General features: G+C 42.9%; 1 protein-coding gene across 1 annotated transcript in view; it reads right to left on the reverse strand.

The window, feature by feature from the left end:
- Nucleotides 1–19604, reverse strand: part of NF1 (neurofibromin 1) — a 323089-nt gene that overhangs the window by 280789 nt on the left and 22696 nt on the right. Inside the window, exon 3 of the mRNA XM_061390468.1 lies at nucleotides 1113–1226. The gene's annotated coding sequence lies outside the window, so the exon portion shown is untranslated. The remainder of the gene's footprint in view (nucleotides 1–1112; nucleotides 1227–19604) is intronic.

A 19604-nucleotide genomic window follows, 5' to 3' on the forward strand; every position in this document is an offset into this window, starting at 1 on the left:
TATTTGAGATACAACACAGGTACCTGATTATCTTGCTGGCCTCTCAGCAACAGATCTTTTGCTTGTGACTCTAGACTTCACTGATACCATGACTGTCTCTACTTCCTCTATTTCTTACTAATTATCTCAGCATCTCTCACAGTCAGATTTAACCAGACACCATCCTGCAGAAGGTCCTCCTTTTCTGTCATGCTCTTGTATCAGGACATGTCATTGGCTGCTATCTAGCCTACAAAGGACAACTTTTGAATCACGTGCCAATCCTTAGTCCAATCAGCTTTGGCCAAGGAAGCATGACCACAGGACCCAAAACATAGACCCCAGTGCATAGGAACCACAAACATTTTTCTCTGAAAGGGACTGAGAGGTGGCAAGCATTCAGAGATTATCAAAGACTCCTCTTCAAACAATCAATGTCATAGACTTCTCTCTAAACAAAACAACAATCAATGACCTCAGAGTTTGGGCAATAATTTTTTACCACCTGATTTTAAAAGCTGGTACATATAAGTGCCTGTTACAAATGGGTTTTAGTTACCATTTACAAAGTATTCTTAAGAGAAAAAAAAATTATAAAATGTCCAAAAATGAATAAAGAAGGAGTTCTCCAGGAAGTTATGATGTCATAATAGCTTGTAGTTTAATCACTAGCAAAGATATGCACATCATTAAAAAAAGTCTTCAAGGTCAAAGGCCTTTATTATACTTCAGATTACATAAAGCAACACACTGAAATTCCCAGAGCTTGAACCATCCAAGAAAAATAACCCTTATAGCTTCCAGGACACTGAGTTTAATTCATTTGATAAACATTCACTGTCTTTCATAGAGAGATGAGATCTAGGAAAGGGGAGAAGTCATATGGAATGCAGCACAGACACAAATTGACTTCTCTTTAATAGGAATCAAAGAGAGTGTTACACTTATACTCTCGGATTATGTCAGATAATCACAGGCTCAGCCACTGGATTAGTCATATCATGAATTTCATAATCACTATGTAATTGACACAGACCTTTAAACAGTCCTTTCTTCCTGGAAGCCAGTTTATTGCTGGAATTAAAAGAACTGTCACTCTGGGGAAAATGGAACCTACTTTTCACTTGGCTCACCTTGGCTGTGAGTAAGAAAGAGCTTTCCAGGAGTTTGTATTCTTCCTGTCCAAGTTGTCCAAGTGGAAACAAGTAGATTGTCCTTAAGGATGCAAAGATTCTCTAAGTGGGAGCCTGGAGCAAAGGCAAAGGAGAATGTATTTAATGCCCAGGCTGTTAGAAGTAATGGACTATGCTGTGTGTGTTTCCACTGCGTCAATACCAGCATGTAATCAAACCTCCATGCAGCCCAGGAACATCCATTCTAGCCTGGACTCTTAGAGCCAGAAGAATGATTCAAGTTATTGAATCATTGATTCAAGTCAAATGATTCGGCCACTTGCCAGTCATTTGACCTTTGGCAAATGGGACTGACCAGGGAGCTTGTTCAAACAGGACTCTTGTCATGATTTAAAACAGGTAAAATAAAATGAAAGCAGGCAAAATGCAGTTCACTATCTGTGAATAGACGCCCTCCACAAACCTTACTCTTGTTATCCATCATCCACTCTCACCACCTCAGATCTTGAAGTCCTGTCTAGAGTAATGTCACACTCCTCAAATCACCAAACGCTTTCTCTCTTCTTTGATACTTGGTCATTCTAGGCTCTCCAACAGCCCACGAACTCTTTCTAACACTAAATGTAGTCTGGGTGCTACCTGCAAGCACTCCATTTGGCTTTTGACGATTTCTTCTCCTCCGCTATATTCTAAGCAACTGTCTGTTATTTAAGAGCCTCCTCTCTTTCTTCCCCTCCAGTTCTTCATTCCTGGTCTTCTCTTTCCCTAGTCTTGTACCTCCAGAGGCCAAAGTCTACAGTGGATAGGAAATTTCCCGTCAGGTTTAGAACATGTGAAATGTGGTCAGGTTAGAAGAAGAAAAAGAGGAAGGAATCATGCCTGTTGCTTTATTTTTTTCCACATAAATTCAGCTCCTCATAAATTACTCCCTATCTTTATGCTGCTTCTCAACCTTCTTCTTTTTTGTTTTTTTGTTTTTTTTGTTTGTTTGTTTGTTTTTGGCGGCTTGCAGGATCTTAGTTCCCCAACCAGGGATTGAATCCAGACCCCAGCAGTGAAGGCACTGAATCCTAACCACTCGTTGCTGTTCAGCTGCCAAGTCCTGTCTGACTCTTTGTGACCCCATGAACTGCAGCATGCCACGTTTCCCTGTTCTTCACTATTTCCTGGAGTTTGCTCAAACTCATGTCCATTGAGTTGGTGATGTCATGCAAACAGCTCATTCTCTGTTGCACCCTTCTCCTCCTGTCCTCAATCTTTCCCAGCTGCAGGGTCTTTTCTAGTGAGTCAACTCTTTGCATCAGGTGGCCAAAGTGTTGGAGCTTCAGCTTCAGCATCAGTGCTTCCAATGAATATTCAGGGTTGATTGCCTTTAGGATTAACTGGTTTGATCTCCTTGCTGTCCAAAGGATTTCCCTCAACCTTTTCTTAATCCCCTTTGATTTATTGGCAAATATTGGGTATGATCAAGAGAGCAGTCACACGGCATTTCCTGGCCTCCATGGCAGTCCAGATTAGGGCCAGATGACAGGGTTCTAGTGAGTTGGATGAGGGTTGATGTGTTGTATGTGACTTATATACTTGGCCCCCAAACATCTTACACAATCTTCCACATTCTTTTTCTTCACCAGTTGGGTCATTGGATAGAAAAGGTCTAAGGAAGAATTTCCAGGAGGCCCTGGGGAACTATGGGGCTCCAAGATAGAAGGGGCCTGGATCCTTGAGTCACTACTTGGAGGAGATTGCCCAGGAGAGCTGCCCAACTCACTGTGAGGTGAGGGGGAAATAAATCTTTGTTGTACTAAACCACAGAGTTTTGGAGTTCTGTGCTACGGCAGCTGGTGGGTGTTTTTTTTTTTTTTTTTTTCAATATTTGTTATTTATTTATTTGGCTGCACTTGGTCTTAACTGTAGCACACGGGATCTTTGATCTTCATTGCAGCCTTCAGACTCTTAGTTTGGACCTGTGGGATCTAGTTTCCTGACCAGGGAATTGCCTGCTGCATTGGGAGCACAGAGGCTTTGCTGCTGGATCACCAGGGAAGTCTATAGCAGCTAGTGCTAATTAACCTTATTAATACATTTAAAAAGTTTCTACAACATAAAAAGGGCTTAACAACCGTTAGTTTTTATTGACATTATTAGTTGTTCAATCAGCTCATAATTATTGATGATTACATGTATTTTCTCATGTGTTTTCCACAATTCCTCAGGAGGTAGATAACCAGGCCTTGCTGCCTCCCATTGTAGGACCTTCATCTGTGTTCTTCTTTCTGCCTAACCTACTCCTTCCTCCCTTCTTCCCTTTGGCCACTACTAATCCCTAAGATCATAGCTCAAGAGGAATTTTACCCATGAAAACCTCCCTCAACCATCTAGGCTTGCTCACTGCCCCTTATCACATGACCTTGTAGGTCCCTACATTTTTCCTACAGAGTACTTATCACAATTTGCCATTGCATGAATATTGATTTCATTCTTTGGTGAATATCTCCCTTCCCCACCACAGAGTGAGCACCAAGAGAGTGGGGGCCATCCTCTTTGATTCACTGTTGCATTCCCTGTGTGCCTTGCCCAGTGGCTGGCATATTGGACATGCTCAAAAATTATTTGGGTTGTGCATGTCTTTGCCCAGGGTAGGTCTCACAGGCTGTCTGCTTCAGAGGGGGGTCAAATGTCTGTGGAGGATTGAGCTGTCATCTTTGCCAGTTTAGAAACTTTTTTTTCATTTTTCATGGAAGCCCAGAAATCTGGGAAATGATTCACAATAACCACACTTACAGGATATCTACTTCCTGGCCTTAAAGTCCCTGGGAAAATAAACTAGTTAATATTCAGAAATGTATTTGAAAGAGGATGGTTTTGAGAGGAATTTGTTTCTTCTAGGCTGGAGAATTAACCTGGCTGTCTTAAAGAGTGCATCTTTCTTTTCCAAATATACGCACTTTGATTAGATACCATCGAAGCTATGCTTACTGAAGGCCATAGCACATAATAGGAGCTCAATAAAGACCTGAATAACTATCTGTGAATCTTACTGTTAATAGTTAAATGACTGACAACTGTACTTATATTCATTTTCTGGACCTCTGCAGATAATTACTTTTTGTTGTGATAGTATCTGTCCCTGTATCTACACCATGGAAATTTGGGAAGAACTGGTGACCAAGAGCCAAACTCAAGACTACAGATTTCTTGAAGTTAAGAATCATCATCTTCCTCACCCCTACTCCACACCAAAAAAAAAAAGATTATCATGATGGCCAACATTTATCATGTACTTTTCCATAGGAGGCACTTTACCGCTGTTGTTTAACCCTCATAACAACCTTGTGAGCAACAGCCTCATTTTCTAGATGAAGAAATGATGCCCAAACAAGATAAGGAACATATGGAAGATGACCTGACTAGTAAGCAGCAGAGCCAAGATTAGAACTCAGGCCTATGTCACTAGAGTCTGTGTTTTCCTTCACCGAGTTCAGCACATTCCAGCCTGTGGTTGTTTTGGTATCCCTGCAACAGTTTGAAATGGACTTGTGTGTAAGGGACTTCTCTGGTGGTCTAGCGGCTAAGACTCTGCACTCCCAATATAGGGGCTCAGGTTCAATCCCTGGTCAGGGAACTAGATCCCGCATGTTGCAACAAAAATTGACAATCCTGCATGGCCCAACTAAGATCCAGCATAGCCAAAAGATAAAAATATTAAAAAATAATAATAATTAAAATAAATGATTAAAAAAAAAACAGGTATGTACAGTTAAATCTGGGTTGCCAGGAGCAGAAAACAACTCTGGTTATTGTAAAGAGAAAAGCGATTATAAGGCTACCAAGAATTTACAAGAAGCTGGAGAACTAGACAAAATTTGAGGTAGGGATGGAGCCTAAGGAGCAGAATATTGGATACTCATCTTTTAGCAGGAAAATCCAACCAGAATGCCTCAGACCAATCCTCCAAATGCACAGGGATCCTAACTTTCCATTCATCTTTGCTTCATTTATTCACAATTTAAAGTTTAGGTCAGTTGCCCTTATTCTAACTAAGAGCAAGCGGGGGAAAAGATTAATCTCTAGACCTTTCTACTTCCCTAGTGGGATGTAAGGCTTACTTTGACTCATGCAGTGGGAAGTTCCCCCAAATAGAGGGAGAGCTTTATACTAGGCAGTCACGAATGTCGGCAAATGTCCTCTACACCACAGGTGAATTAACTCATATCCACTGCAACGACTGAATCACAATTTATGTTATATTTTAGTCCTCCTTGCTGATACAATTTTTTTCTTTTTTTGCCTGAACCGTTCAGGATCTTAGTATCTGAATCAGGGATCGAACCTGTGCCCCCAGCAGTGGAAGCTCCAAGCCTTAACCACTGGACCACCAGGGAAGTATATCCTTGCCAAACTGGAGAAAACTCAGAAATGCATTTACAAGTCACTATCTAGCATGCTTTATACACATAATTCAAAATTCACTTTGGTTTTAGAAGGTGACATTTTCTGACTGACATAGGGATGCTCCTTAATTGGAAGGCTGCAGCCTCCTGCATCTGATTAAAGGAGCCCATTCATGAAACTGGCCATGTTTTCAGTTGAAGAAGACCATTCCCACCTGGGTAGGGGGCAGGGGGGTCTCCAGATCCAGTGGTAAGAACTGCCTTTTGATTGTTGTTAGGTAAACTATCACCATAATATCTCACAGCATGGACACTTCCTGCCTCTAAGAAATCTCAGTACCTGGCCTTCCTGCTGCCCACCTGTCATATCTGTGTTTACCTTCCTTTTAAACCCCAGGGAAGCTCAAAGGGGCTATGTCCGTGCACCTGGGCCAGGTGTGTCTGCAACAGTGGTAGCTCCCTGCTCTGAGTCCAGATGGAGGCTGCAGTGGTCTGGGGTTGAGGAGCAAGAGGCTTCCCAGTGTGGATCGGGAAGTAGAAGGAGGGGCCGACACCAGCCCTAGGGGATGAAAAAGTCCATCAGCCCCTCCCCAAAGCCTGCTCACAATATCCGCATTGGACTGACTCTCTTTGTTTCTTTTTTAAATAAAATCACTTGAGGTGACAGAAAAACTTGAAAATGGCTATAATAAGACACCTCCATGACAGCTGTCCTGACTCTCTGAAATATATGACCGAGCTTAAAAAGACACTCAAGGTCAGAAGACACCACAGACTTGGCAACACCACCTTGGGTTCATCTGCCCTGAGACTGGCTCCTTAAAGTGACATGCGCACTTTTCTAAAACTCTTGCCTGCTTCTGAGCACACTGTCATGGAACTTCCTCCTCAGAATCATGTACACGTGAATGTCCCTCTAGAACTGTTTATAGTGAATATCCCTCATGGAATAAAGCAGTGTCTATGCCCAATCTAATATCTATTCAGTCTACTGAGAACCACATTTAAGAAGTCTATTCATGAGCATTTTTGTGCGTCTTTGTGTCAGTAGTTTTTTAAACTTGAATGTAGTGGAATCACCTGGAGGACTTCCTAAAACAGATTGCCCAGCGGCAGTGCAGAGTTTCAGCTTTGGCAGGTCTGGGGTAGGAACGTAGGAGTTGTGACAAGGTCCCAGGGGACACGGATGCTGCTGGTCAGAGGCCCGCTTGTGACAACCTCTGCCTGATGTAGTGAAATGGATCACATTCTCCTTTCTTTCCTGGGTCTGATGTGGCCTGTTTCATGCTGGGCACTCCTGAGAAGTACCAGGAGAAAGAAGACAACACAGAAGTGGGAGAGGACTTCCCTGGTGGTCCAGAATCTGTCTGCCAATGCCGGGGACATGGGTTGGATCCCTGGACCCGGAAGATTTCGCATGCCTCGGGGCAACTAAGCCCGTGTGCCATAACTACTGAGCCCATGCTCTGGAGCACAAGAGCCTCAACTGCTGAAGCCCACATGCCCTAGAGCCTGTGCTCTGCTACAAGAGAGCGCTCGAGCACCAGGGTGTGAAGATCCAGTGCAGCCAAAAATAAATAAATGAAATATTTTTAGATAAAACAGAAACACTTATTTAAAAAAAAAAAAGAGAGAGAAGTGGGCAGAATGATATTTATTAATATGGAATTTTTTCATTTGAAATTCCATATTTCAAGCTAAGTTAAAACTTTGTTATGCGGTTACCCCAATTCCTTATGGGTCTGGAGCAAGGTCAGGCAGCAGTTAAGACGGGTGGGGTGGGACTGAAAGGAGTAAGGGTTGGATTAGTATAAGGGCAAGTGAGTGTCTCTGTTCCCCCTCCCAGAACTGTGACCTTTTGACACCAGAGATTGTGTCTCTCACAATAGAATAGCCAGCACTTGATATGCCAGCAAATTTGGAAAACTCAGCAGAGGCCACAGGACTGGAAAAGGGCAGTTTTCATTCCAATCCCAAAGAAAGGCAATGCCAAAGAATGCTCAAACTACCACACAACTGCACTCATCTCACATGCTAATAACGTAATGCTCAAAATTCTCCAAGCCAGGCTTCAGCAGTACGTGAACCATGAACTTCCAGATGTTCAAGCTGGTTTTAGAAAAGGCAGAGGAACCAGAGATCAAATTGCCAACATCCTCTGGATCACGGAAAAAGCAAGAGAGTTCCAGAAAAACATCTATTTCTGCTTTATTGACTATGCCAAAGCCTTTGACTGTGTGGATCACAAGAAACTGTGGAAAATTCTGAAAGAGATGGGAATACCAGACACCTGACCTGCCTCTTGAGAAACCTATATGCAGGTCAGGAAGCAACAGTTAGAACTGGACATGGAACAACAGACTGGTTCCAAATAGGAAAAGGAGTACGTCAAGGCTATACATTGTCACCCTGCTTATTTAACTTCTATGCAGAGTACATCATGAGAAACGCTGGGCTGGAAGAAGCACAAGCTGGAATCAAGATTGCTGGGAGAAATATCAATAACCTCAGATATGCAGATGACACCACCCTTATGGCAGAAAGTGAAGAGGAACTAAAAAGCCTCTTGATGAAAGTGAAAGAGGAGAGTGAAAAAGTTGGCTTAAAGCTCAACATTCAGAAAACGAAGATCATGGCATCTGGTCCCATCACTTCATGGGAAATAGATGGGGAAACAGTGGAAACAGTGTCAGATTTTATTTTGGGGGGCTCCAAAATCACTGCAGATGGTGACTGCAGCCATGAAATTAAAAGACGCTTACTCCTTGGAAGGAAAGTTATGACCAACCTAGATAACATATTCAAAAGCAGAGGCATTACTTTGCCAGCAAAGGTCCATCTAGTCAAGGCTATGGTTTTTCCAGTGGTCACGTATGGATGTGAGAGTTGGACTGTGAAGAAAGCTGAGTGCCGAAGAACTGATGCCTTTGAACCGTGTTGCTGGAGAAGACTCTTGAGAGTCCCTTGGACTGCAAGGAGATCCAACCAGTCTATCCTAAAGATCAGTCCTGGGTATTCATTGGAAGGACTGATGCTGAGCCTGAAACTCCAGTACTTTGGACACCTCATGTGAAGAGCTGACTCATTGGAAAAGACCCTGATGCTGGGAGGGATTGGGGGCAGGAGGAGAAGGGGACGACAGAGGATGAGATGGCTGGATGGCATCACCGACTCAATGGACAAGAGTTTGAGTGGACTCCGGGAGTTGGTGATGGACAGGGAGGCCTGGCTGGGATTCATGGGGTCGCAAAGAGTCAGACACGACTGAGCGACTGAACTGAACTAAACTGAGAACAATGCCTGGCACATAGTAGGTACTCAGTAAACACTAGTTGAATGAATGACTAAATGCTGCCTTGATGGGAGCAAAGGGGTAGCTTGCTCTTCTTATTTTCTGTTAGAAGCCAGTGATAGAAAAGGTAGAGAAACGGAGAAGGAGAACGTGGATTGGACTCTTGTCAAAGGAAGGTCAGCCCCTTCCTGTGGTCGTTTTTTGGGTAGAAGAAAAACTGAGTGAAAACCTTGTACCAAACTGGGCCTAAGAAGATATAAACAAGCCAAACATTCTACCTAGACAATGGCCCGATTCTGCCTGACTGGAAAAGGTGGGAAAAGTGGAGAACCAGACAAACATCCCCTTCCAATTTCCTTCCGTCTGCAAAGCATCACAGCCCACACCCCGCCTCTTGGACTTTTCCCTCATCGAAGGCATTCTCCAATCCGAGACAGCCTCTTATCCGGTGAGATCTTTGAAGGCTGGCTGGAGCGGCAGTCAGCCTGAATCACCCCTAACCACAACGGCCTTAGAATGACAGAGGGTTTCTGTTTCCAGGGTGTGTTCTGAAGTGAGCTTTTGTGGTCCAGTTTGCTTCCCCGTGACCCCTGCCAACCAGGAGGAGCTGAGATTAGCAGTTTGTGTAGATCAAATGATCGAACTCCAAAATACCCAGGAAAAGTTGTGAAAACAAAACAGCAGCGGAAGGACAACGTTAGGTGAGACGCGCTTGCACAGGAGCACGTGTGAAAAGTCGTCCAGACGCCCGCAGGCCTGTCCTGAGTCAGCTGGAGGATGTGGGAGCCAGGAAAACCTCAGGCAGGTCCGGACCCAGTGGAACTTCCAGAAAAAGAAAGGGAATGGCTGAATTCACTCCATGCTGGTCAGACCACCCTGGAGGAGACTTGGCTCTGTCTGGATGTCCCATCGTGTGAGAGGAAAGGGTGTGTCCTGAATGGAATTGCTAAGATCGCTGGTTGTGGGGGGAGGGGCGGTGCAGGGTGCAGGAACTGCACCCAAAGGACAAGAGGAGGAGATGAGTGTTTAGGAGGAGAGGGGTTTAGGAGGAGGCATGAAAGGGTGGGGGTAGTGGGGGACTGTTCCCTGTAACTTCTGCTTGGAAGGCCTTTTCCCTTTTTTCTTTTTTTGGCTACACCCTGAGACATGTGGGATCTTAGCTCCCTGATCAGGGATCAAACCTGCACCCCCTGCCTTGGAAGCATGGAGTTTAAACCACTGCACTGCCAGCAAAGTCCCAGCTCTCCCCTTCTTCTCCCTGGTGAACTCGTATTTATCCTTTAGGCATCAGCTCCTGATGCTTCTTCTGAGAAGCCTTCCCTCATTTCTCAAAGTAGAACCAGCCATTGCCTCCACTGGGACCTCCTCCCCTGCATCTGGGAGTCAATTCTCTTCATGCACAAGGAGGGATGTCCCCACCCTACTCCTCTTTGCAACCCTAGAGCCTGGCAAGGGGGCTGTTCTTCAGCTAAGGTCTGATTAATTAAGTGGTAGGCCTGAAAACAGTCTCTGAGCATTTTGACCATGCGGAAGAAAGATGGTATTCTCTCTCTGTGGCTTGAAAAAAAACGGAACTGGAAGAGAGGGGGGAGACTATGAGAAGATGGATTTCAACTCAAAATTAGGAAGTGTTTTATAAGAATAATGACAATAGATTTGCTGGGTGTTTCACTCATCTATTGCTGCAAAACAAGTTACTCCAAAATGTAGCAGCCTAAAACAATAAATATTTATTAATTTACCCTGTTTATATGAGTCAGGAATTGAGAAGAGGCACAGGAGAGTAATTCTGGCATGGGATCTCTCCCGAGGCTGTGGTCAGGATCCTAGCCGGGGTTGCTGTCGTCTGAAGGCTTAATTGGGGCTGGCAGATTGCTTTGAGATGGCTCCTCACCTGGCTGCTAGCAGGAGGCCTGGGATCCCCCACTGTGGGCCTCTCCCAACTATCTTTCACCACAGCAAGTGATCTGAGAAACAGAAGGGGCAATGTTTTTCCGGATCTAGCGTCAGAAGTCGCAGTCTGTTATTTCTATGATGTCCACTGTGGGAAGAGACTACCCAGAGGCATGAGTACAATGTGGCCGGAATCCTTGGGGTCATCTTGAAGGCTGGCTATCACACTGAGTGCTATCGATGTATCAGCATCCCGCTGAGTGTTTTGCACTGGTTCTGTCCCGGAACCCTCACCTTAAGAAGACAGCATTTTTTTTATGATCTCCGTTTTATTGTATTTATTTTTTAAATTTTGGCTTTCAAATTACTTTCCTCTTGATCACAGAAGCAATATATGTATAGGTAGGTAAAAAGATTGTGAGTTATTTTTAAAGATTTGTTTATTTTTGGCTGGACTGAGTCTTTGTTGCTGCGTGCTCTTATTTCAGGGGATGGGCTTCTCATTGTGCCTGCCTCGCTTGCTGCAGGTCACCAGCTCTAGAGCGCAGCTCAGCAGTTTTGGCTCAAGGGCTTAGTTGCCCTGAGGCATGTGGTATCTTCCTGGACCACGGATTGAACCCGTGTCCCCTGCTTTAGCAGGTGGATTCTTAACCACTGGACCACCAGGAATGTCCCAGATTGTAAATTCTATAAGCTATTGTGTAAGCAATTGGAGAAGGCAATGGCAACCCACTCCAGTACTCTTGCCTGGAAAATCCCATGGACAGAGGAGCCTGGTAGGCTACAGTCCATGGGGTCGCGACGAGTCAGAGGCAACTGAGCAACTTCACTTTCACTTTTCACTTTCATGCGTTGGAGAAGGAAATGGCAACCCACCCCAGTACTCTTGCCTAGAGAATCCCAGGGACGGAGGAGCCTAGTGGGCTGCTGTCTATGGTGTTGCACAGAGTCGGACACGACAGAAGTGACTTAGCAGCAGCAGCAGTAAGCAATTTCCTATGCATTAAAAATGTAATTAATGGAAGTCTGGATGCCCAAGTTTATTCTGAAGTTAGATCTGATGGTGTATTTTCAAATTCCCACTTTGTATATATGGAAACTGAAACACAGAGATATTAATTTGTCTCTGATCACACACCCAGAAAGTCTCTGAGCTTGGTGTGGTTTGAACCCGAAAACCCAAAGTCATTACATTTTGTGCTATATTCTGCTGCACTATGGTGCCTCCTGGGCATCCACTAGTCAGGATGCTGGAGCAGTGACACTCATTCCTGGCTGCACATAAACTCAGCTAGGAAGCTGTGCCTAAACCCAACCTCCAGGTTTTTGGATCTAACTGGTTTGGGGTTTGATTCTACTATGCAGGGCTGAGAAACTGCCAGCCCTAGTTGAGGAGCAGATCATGACTTCCCCGAGGTCTCTTACAAATATTACATGCTATTACCTGGGTGAAATGAAACATACCTTTATTACCAAGCAGATAGGGACTCAAATATAATGTGTAGATGAGTTCCTAATCATTGTCTCAGGCACAGTGGAGGTAACATCTGAGCTGCAGGCAAGTAGATGTTGAATCAGCTGAGAAGGAGGTACATTCCAGCTAGAAGGAAATAGGAGACACCTAATGCCAGGGTAGAGTTTTAGGAATAGAAATTGGGAACACAAGGATTTTTACAGAAGTCCTCCTTCAGATTCTCTAACTGCCGGCCTAATTTCTCACCTTTGTCCATGTCCCCAGCTCCTACTCACTGTCCACTTTGGTCAGAGATAATGTTCCTGATACAGATGGAGAGTAACAGAGAAGGAACATAGGGGAAGGAGTTGCTGGAATGATAAATTCCTGTGCAGGAGGGAGAAGGGGGAGAAAATTTCTTTTCCATTAATTCTTGTCCTCTACTTCTTGAACATTGAAATTGAACCAGGAGGCCATACTTTCAATTCGTAATTATAAGCATCGGAAGACTAGTTGAGGCTTCTAAGTGGCTTTTTCTTTCTCTTTAAATTTATTTGACTGTGTTGGGTCTTAGCTGTGGCACGAGGGATGGCTGTTGCTGCGTGTGGGCCCTGAGGTACAGCATGGGGAATCTAGGGATTCCCAGGGATCAAAACCGGGGCCCCCTGCATTGGTTAAGCACAGAGTCTTAACCAGGGATCAAAACCGGGGCCCCCTGCATTGGTTAAGCACAGAGTCTTAACCACTGGACCACCAGGAAAGTCCAAATACAGCTTTCTTGTCAAATCACATCACAACTGCCTCCCTTGCTCCCCAGTGTAAGCACACAACTGCCAATAATACTAATCCTGGAGGCAGAATAGTATAAATTCATTCATCCAGCAGATGCTGACTCGAAGGACTGGGCCGGGCACTGATTTAGGCATTAAACATGAAGCCGTGAACAAAGCTCTGGTTTTGTGTTCATGGAGCACTCCAGAGAGGAAAGAAGATAATCTCTACTGGGATAGAGGTAGGCTGATGTCAGAATCCTCAGTAGGATGCAAGAGGACACTAGAGAGATGTTTCTGAAATGTGGAAAGAAAGGAATTTTGACCCTGGAATTTTACATCTGGTTAAGTTACCTGGGCTTTTCTCTAGTTGCGGCAAGCGGCGGCTACTCTCCAGTTGCAGTACTTGAGCTTATCACAGTGGTTTCTCTGTTACGGAGCACGGACTCTAGGGAACAGTCTCAATAGTTGTGGCGCGTGGGTTTAGTTGCTCTGTGGCATGCAGGATCTTCCTGGATCGAGGACCAAACCCATGTCTCCCACATTGTCAAGGGGATTCTTTACCACTGACCCACCAGGAAAGGGCCAGCTGAATGAAGGAATGAATTGAAGATAGTATCAGGTGCTCTAGGAGACCCTCTGAAAGTTTCCCACACAAATACCTCCTCTGAAGACATTGTTGGAGGCAGTTCTCCAGCAAGGAGAAAAATTAAGCCAAAGAATGTTTTGAAATATACAGTATGGAAATAAAAGTAGTCAAGTTCTTTGCTAGCTAAATAATTGATGGCCAAAAAAGAAAAAGAATATAATAAATCATTACTCAAGCTCCAGACAATACCAAGAGCCGGGAAAAAAAAAAAAAAGACCAGAGCTAGTGAAAAGTATCTGGTACACATCTCTTTGGGAGAAAAGAAATAGATATGGATAAGCTTAAGGAGTTAAATGAAGGTGAATATACATAGTAATGTGTGAGAAGTAAATCCCAGAAGAATAAAAATAGAATGAATGTACAACTTTTTCAAACAGCAACTAGGAAATCTTTGCCTACTATAAGATCACAAGTGCTTTCTCCTCTGGTTTCTTTTAAAAATGTTCGTGTTTTAAGTTTTACGGTAAATCTATGATACATTTGAGTTCATTTTGTATATGTTGTGAGATAGAAGTCAAAATTTTTTTTTCCACGTATGTGTATGTTCAGCTGCTTCAGATGTGTCCCAACTCTGTGTGATCCCATGGACTGTAGCCCGACAGGCTCCTCTGTCCATGGGATTCTCTAGGCAAGAATACTGGAGTGGGTTGCCCCGCCCTCCTCCAGGGGGTCTTCCCAACCCAGGGATTGAACCTGCGTTTCCTGTGTTACAGGTGGATTCTTGACCCCTGAGTCACCGGGGAAGTACCTCCTTTTGTTTGCATATGGCTATCTAAACCGTCCTAGCACCATTTGCTGAAAAGACTCTCCTTTTCGCACTGAGTTTTCTTTTCACTTTTATTAAAAAACCAGTTGTGCATGTATGTACAGGTCTATTTCTGGATTCCATTCTATTCCATTGATCTAGTTGTCTCAGGTCGATGATCTTGGCCTCCCACCTTAAGAGTACAGAAAAGGAAGAGCAAATTAAACCCAAAGTAATCAGAAGAAAGGAAAGCATAAAGACAGAGTGAAAATCAATAAACTATAGAAAAGAAACACAATAGAAAAAAATTAATGAAACCAAAAGCTGGTTCTCTGAGAAGATCGATAAAATTGAAAAATCTTTAGCCCAATACTCAGCAAAAAATAGAAGACAGAAGTCAGCAAAACAGGGATGGGAGAGTTGACATTCCTACAGATTGTTTAGACAAGTAGATAATAAGATAATAAACAGATAATAAGATTATTCATGTTTATGCCAATGAATTTGACAACTTAGATGAAATGGACAGATACGTTTTTCTTTCTTTTTGGTCCTGCTGCTGCACAGCTTCTGGAGATCTGACTTCCCCTACCTGGGATTGAACCCAGGCTACAGCAGTGAAAGCCCGGATCCTAACCGCTAGGCCACCTGGGAACTCCCTGGACAAATATCTTGAAAGATACAAACCACCAAAGCTCACTCAAGAAGAAACAGATAACCAGAATAGCCTTATATCTGTTAAAGAAATAGAATCTGAAGTTAAAAATGACTTGGCTGGGTGGGATGGGGAGGGAGGTTCGAGAGGGAGGGGACATATGTATACCGATGGCTGATTCATGGTGGTGTTTGGCAAAAGCCAATACAATGCTGTAAAGCAATTATGCTTCAATTAAAAAATAAATAAATTAGGAATAGAAAAGAGACACAAGCGATGGCATGAAACCTCCAGCACCCTTGGGGCAAAGTGGGGGACTGTGTTGTAGGCTAGGACGATGTTCTGGCTCTTGGGAGAGAAATAAAATTAAAACATGTTTTAAAAAAAAAATCACCACCCAGAGAAAACTTCAGACCCAGGTAGCTTCACTGGGGAATTCTCCCATGTTTAAGGAGGATATGACACAAATTCTTGACAAACTATTTCAGAAAAATGAAAAGAAGTGAATACTCCCCCTCCCACTCCTTGAGACCAGCATTACCCTTGTACTGAATTCAGACATTGCAAGAAAAACAGCAACAATGAAGACAAAAAAAACTACAGACCTGTATGCCTAATGACAAATATCCCTCTTAATAAAGTTTTAGCAATTGGGTCATGAATGAGATGACTTAGTCATTCTAAGATGTCAGTTCTCTCCCAAATTAATCTATAAATTTATGTAACTCCATTAAGAATTCCAGCAAGATTTTTTAAATGAAAATTTTATTGAAGTGAAATATATATATGTATATGTATCTATAAAACCACACCAATCATAAGTATACAGCACAATAAATTTTTGCAAAGTGAGTAACTCTGTATAACCATGACACAGTTAAAAAAAAAAAAAACTGAAGCATTACCAGCACCTCAGGAACACCTTAGGGGCCTTCCCAAGCCTGGTAACTAGAGAAGAGTTTTGCCTGTTTTGAACTTTATATAAATGGAGTAGGGAATGGAACCTAAAAGGAAAACTATAATTGAACAAAATAAGAGCAATTCCTTGATGAAGAAGCTGATGATGATGTGCTGTGAATTAAGGGGTATGATTAACTCAACTCTCACTTCCTGAGGTCTCCAAAAACCTACAAAACAAGCTTCAGGAAAACTAAAACTCTGGTGAGCCTAATTTACCAAGTGCAGACATGTGCAAATTCCAGTGGTAAACGCAATTCAAGGTAAAACTGCTTCCAGTTCCGCCAGCTCCAAATAAGACCAAGTCTCTTTTGGTGCTCAAAATACCCCTGACTAGATGTTAGACTCCTGGGTTCAGGATTGGGAACACGTGTACACCCGTGGCAGATGCATGTGGATGTATGGTAAAACGAATACAATATTGTAAAGTAAAAAAAAAATTTTTTTATTTATTTAGCTGTGTCATTGTGGCACTCGAGACCTTCATTGGGTCATCTTTCACTGTGGTGCACAGACTCTCTAGTTGTGGCATAGGCTCAGTAGTTGTGGCACTTGGGCTCAGTTGCTCGGGGGTATGTGAGATCTTAGTTCCCAGATCACGGATCAAACCTGCATCCACTGTATCGGAAGGTGGATTTTTAACCATTGGACAACCAGGGAAGTCCTAAACTCCCAGTTCTTAGAATTGGACTTTTCTCCTCACCTCTCAAGTTGCTTTATCTGCTAAATGGGTTTACTTGTCCATCTAACTCACAAAGATTTGAGGAGGAGTCTCAGAATACAGTGAGGTATATGAAAACAAGGGCTTGCTAGGTGGCTCAGTGGGTAAAGAATCTGCCTGCAATACAGGAGACACAGGTTCAATCCCCAGGTCGGTAAGATCCCCTGGAGGAGGGTATGGCAACCCACTCCAGTATTCTTGCCTGGAGAATACTGTGGACAGAGGAGCCTGGTGCATTACTGTCCATAGGGTCACAAAGAGTCCAAAGTGACTGAGCACACACCCATGCATATGAAAACATCCAGTAAAGCATTATTCAAATAAAAGCCATCATGATTATTTTAAAAGGAAAATTTTTCTAAATGATTCCAGCCTAGATTTTAAAGAAAATCTTTACATTATTTTATTATTTTTAATGTGAAATATTTAGCAAGGTGGAAGAAATATTTTGATTTGTGGGAAAAGAAGAGCCCCAGATTGTACTCTTTAAATGCCATGGTTTGTAATAGAATGAGGATAGCTCAGTGGGATAAAAAAAATAAATAAATAAATAAATGCCATGGTTTGGGTACATCATTTATTTATGTGTTAAACTTCAGATTACGTGTAATAAACTATCTGTGGTGCAGAACTATTGATTTTCCTGCATTAGCAGCTGAATTAAATGTGCATTACTCCAGGGTTGGTCACCATGAGAGATGCTTAAAAAGTTTTGAGGGAGAGTCAGTGGAGCCCATTAAGGCTCTTGAGGCCCCATCTCCCGTTGATCCCAGTCACCCCAGGGAAGTTTTACTGCGATTCGGTCGCATGTACATCCTTGTCTTAATGCTTCCTCTAATGGTGCCTAATAGCAGCATAGCTACATCATTTGCCTTATAAAGAAAGAGTTGCCTTCCCCAACCGTGTCACAAACATGTTCTAAAAACGAGTGGTGCTTTTGAGTACATCACATGTAAAATACAAAATTCCTTGGTTTCATGTTTTTATTAGCGCATTCATTGATTTATTTAACCAACTAACATTTATTGAATATTTAAATGGTTTTCGACATTTATCCAGTGGTAGTCTTTATCCCCAAGTTTAAGACAATACTTATCTCTGTGTTCAGTACCTGGAAATGAATTACTGCCTACTTGATGTCCTTGGAGAATATTAAAATATTTGGAGAAGTGAAGAGCTGGAACTCTGGATTGAATTCCCACCTCTGTTACCTTCCAGCTAGGTGACCTTGGTCAAGTTATTTTTCAGAAATAATTGAGCTTTTCCTTGCAGCCCAGTAAATGATCGATTTGTATAAATATAATATATGTGTTTTGAAACAAATGGTATTTAGTGTGTATAGGATAAAAAATTTAGTATAGAGACATTAAATCATTGCAATAAATTATTTATCAGAATTATCTATATTCTTATAGATTTCTTTCTCTATCTTTCAAATTAAAACTGTGAATAAGAGTGCATTGTCTGGTTTAAATTAATTTTATTTCTCACTCTTTGACCTTTTCAGCTTCAGGTTTACTATCTCCAGCTCTTGACTATTCCCCCTACCATGATTTTTAAAATGTTTCTCCTATTTTTTCAGTTCTGTGCTCTTTTTCTGAGATTCCTATTACAGTTCCCTGTAGCCACAATTCCAAAATCTTAAAATTCTCTGAAAACCAAAAATTTTCTCTTGAGCTGGCAACACTCCTTTGGCAGTAAATCCTGACCTGACATGATATGAAACTATTTATTGTCTTTATTTCTTTCAGTGTTTTACTGAAGAAATGTAATATTTTTGATTATAGAGTGCTGACCTAGATCCCATGGGGGTGTATGTAATATCAGTGTATTCACTACCTCATCTCTCTAAAATCACCCAAATGCTGACTCCAGAAGCGCATCTGACTCCAGGGATTTTGAATAAATCATCGTTAGCCTGTATATCTATCTTAGACCTCCTGGATAAGTCCTCCCATCACTCTTGGCTTTGTAATTTTCATATGTATCCTGAGTTCGAGGTGAACTTCTTAAGTTTGTCTTCTTCACTAAATTAATTTTTGGCAGCTCTGCCTCCAAGAGGTTTTTCATTTGGCATTTGTTGTTTCCTTCTCCACAAAAATATTTCCTGATCTCAGAGGGATCCCTCCTTATGACTTCTTGCTCTGTATTGGCCAATGTTCCCTTCAGTTTGGCTGGATGAGGACGTGAAGCAGAAGCTCTGCAAGCCAGGGCCCTTTCACATGCAAGAAACAGACACCCAGCTGGATGTGGCTTGAGGCAAATGAGGATCTTCTTGGAAAGACACTGGAGACAGAATCTCAGAAACTAGGATGTCTCTGGGGACCTCAGAGAGGGACTGAAACCAGGGACTTCCTGCTGCCAGGCCCTCCTCTCTCTTTCTCTCCTTCCTAAGGCTTACTGGCTTCCTTTTCCCCTACTGCTGTTGGATTTCTGCCTCCTGGTTAGAAACATGAATATTAATAACACTAAGTTCATTCTTTTTCAGCTCTGTAACCCAAGAGGTAATAGAATTCCTCTCTTCTAGCTTCAGGAATCATTTCAGGGCCAGGCTTATTGGTCTAGGCTGGGTCTCATTCCCAGACACAGGTCCAAATGGACACAGGTCTGTCAAAAGGTGGGGGAGAGATCCTGAGCAGATTAAACAATAACATCCACTTCATACATTCTCTAAAATGCTGCATAAATTTACTTCAAATTGGAGGATTCCTCCTGACTCTCCATGGCGGTCCTCTTCTTTGGATTTGGAGCATGTTTTCGTAGATACAGTGACATCTCCCAGTTTGCTTGGTTTGGGGGCAAGCCCCACTGAATGCAGGTCCTGCCTGGTGCAGCTGTCTGCTCGGAGAGAAAGCCCTGCTGTGCAGGCTTCCTGCTGGCTGTGTCTGCCTGGCCTCACCCTCCGCAGCAGGACAGGAGAGGGATTCTGTCAGAGTTAGCCTACCACCAAGTCCATGTCAATGGCA

This window comes from Bos javanicus, chromosome 19 (assembly GCF_032452875.1).
Source record: "Bos javanicus breed banteng chromosome 19, ARS-OSU_banteng_1.0, whole genome shotgun sequence".
NCBI classification, from domain to species: Eukaryota; Metazoa; Chordata; class Mammalia; order Artiodactyla; family Bovidae; genus Bos; species Bos javanicus.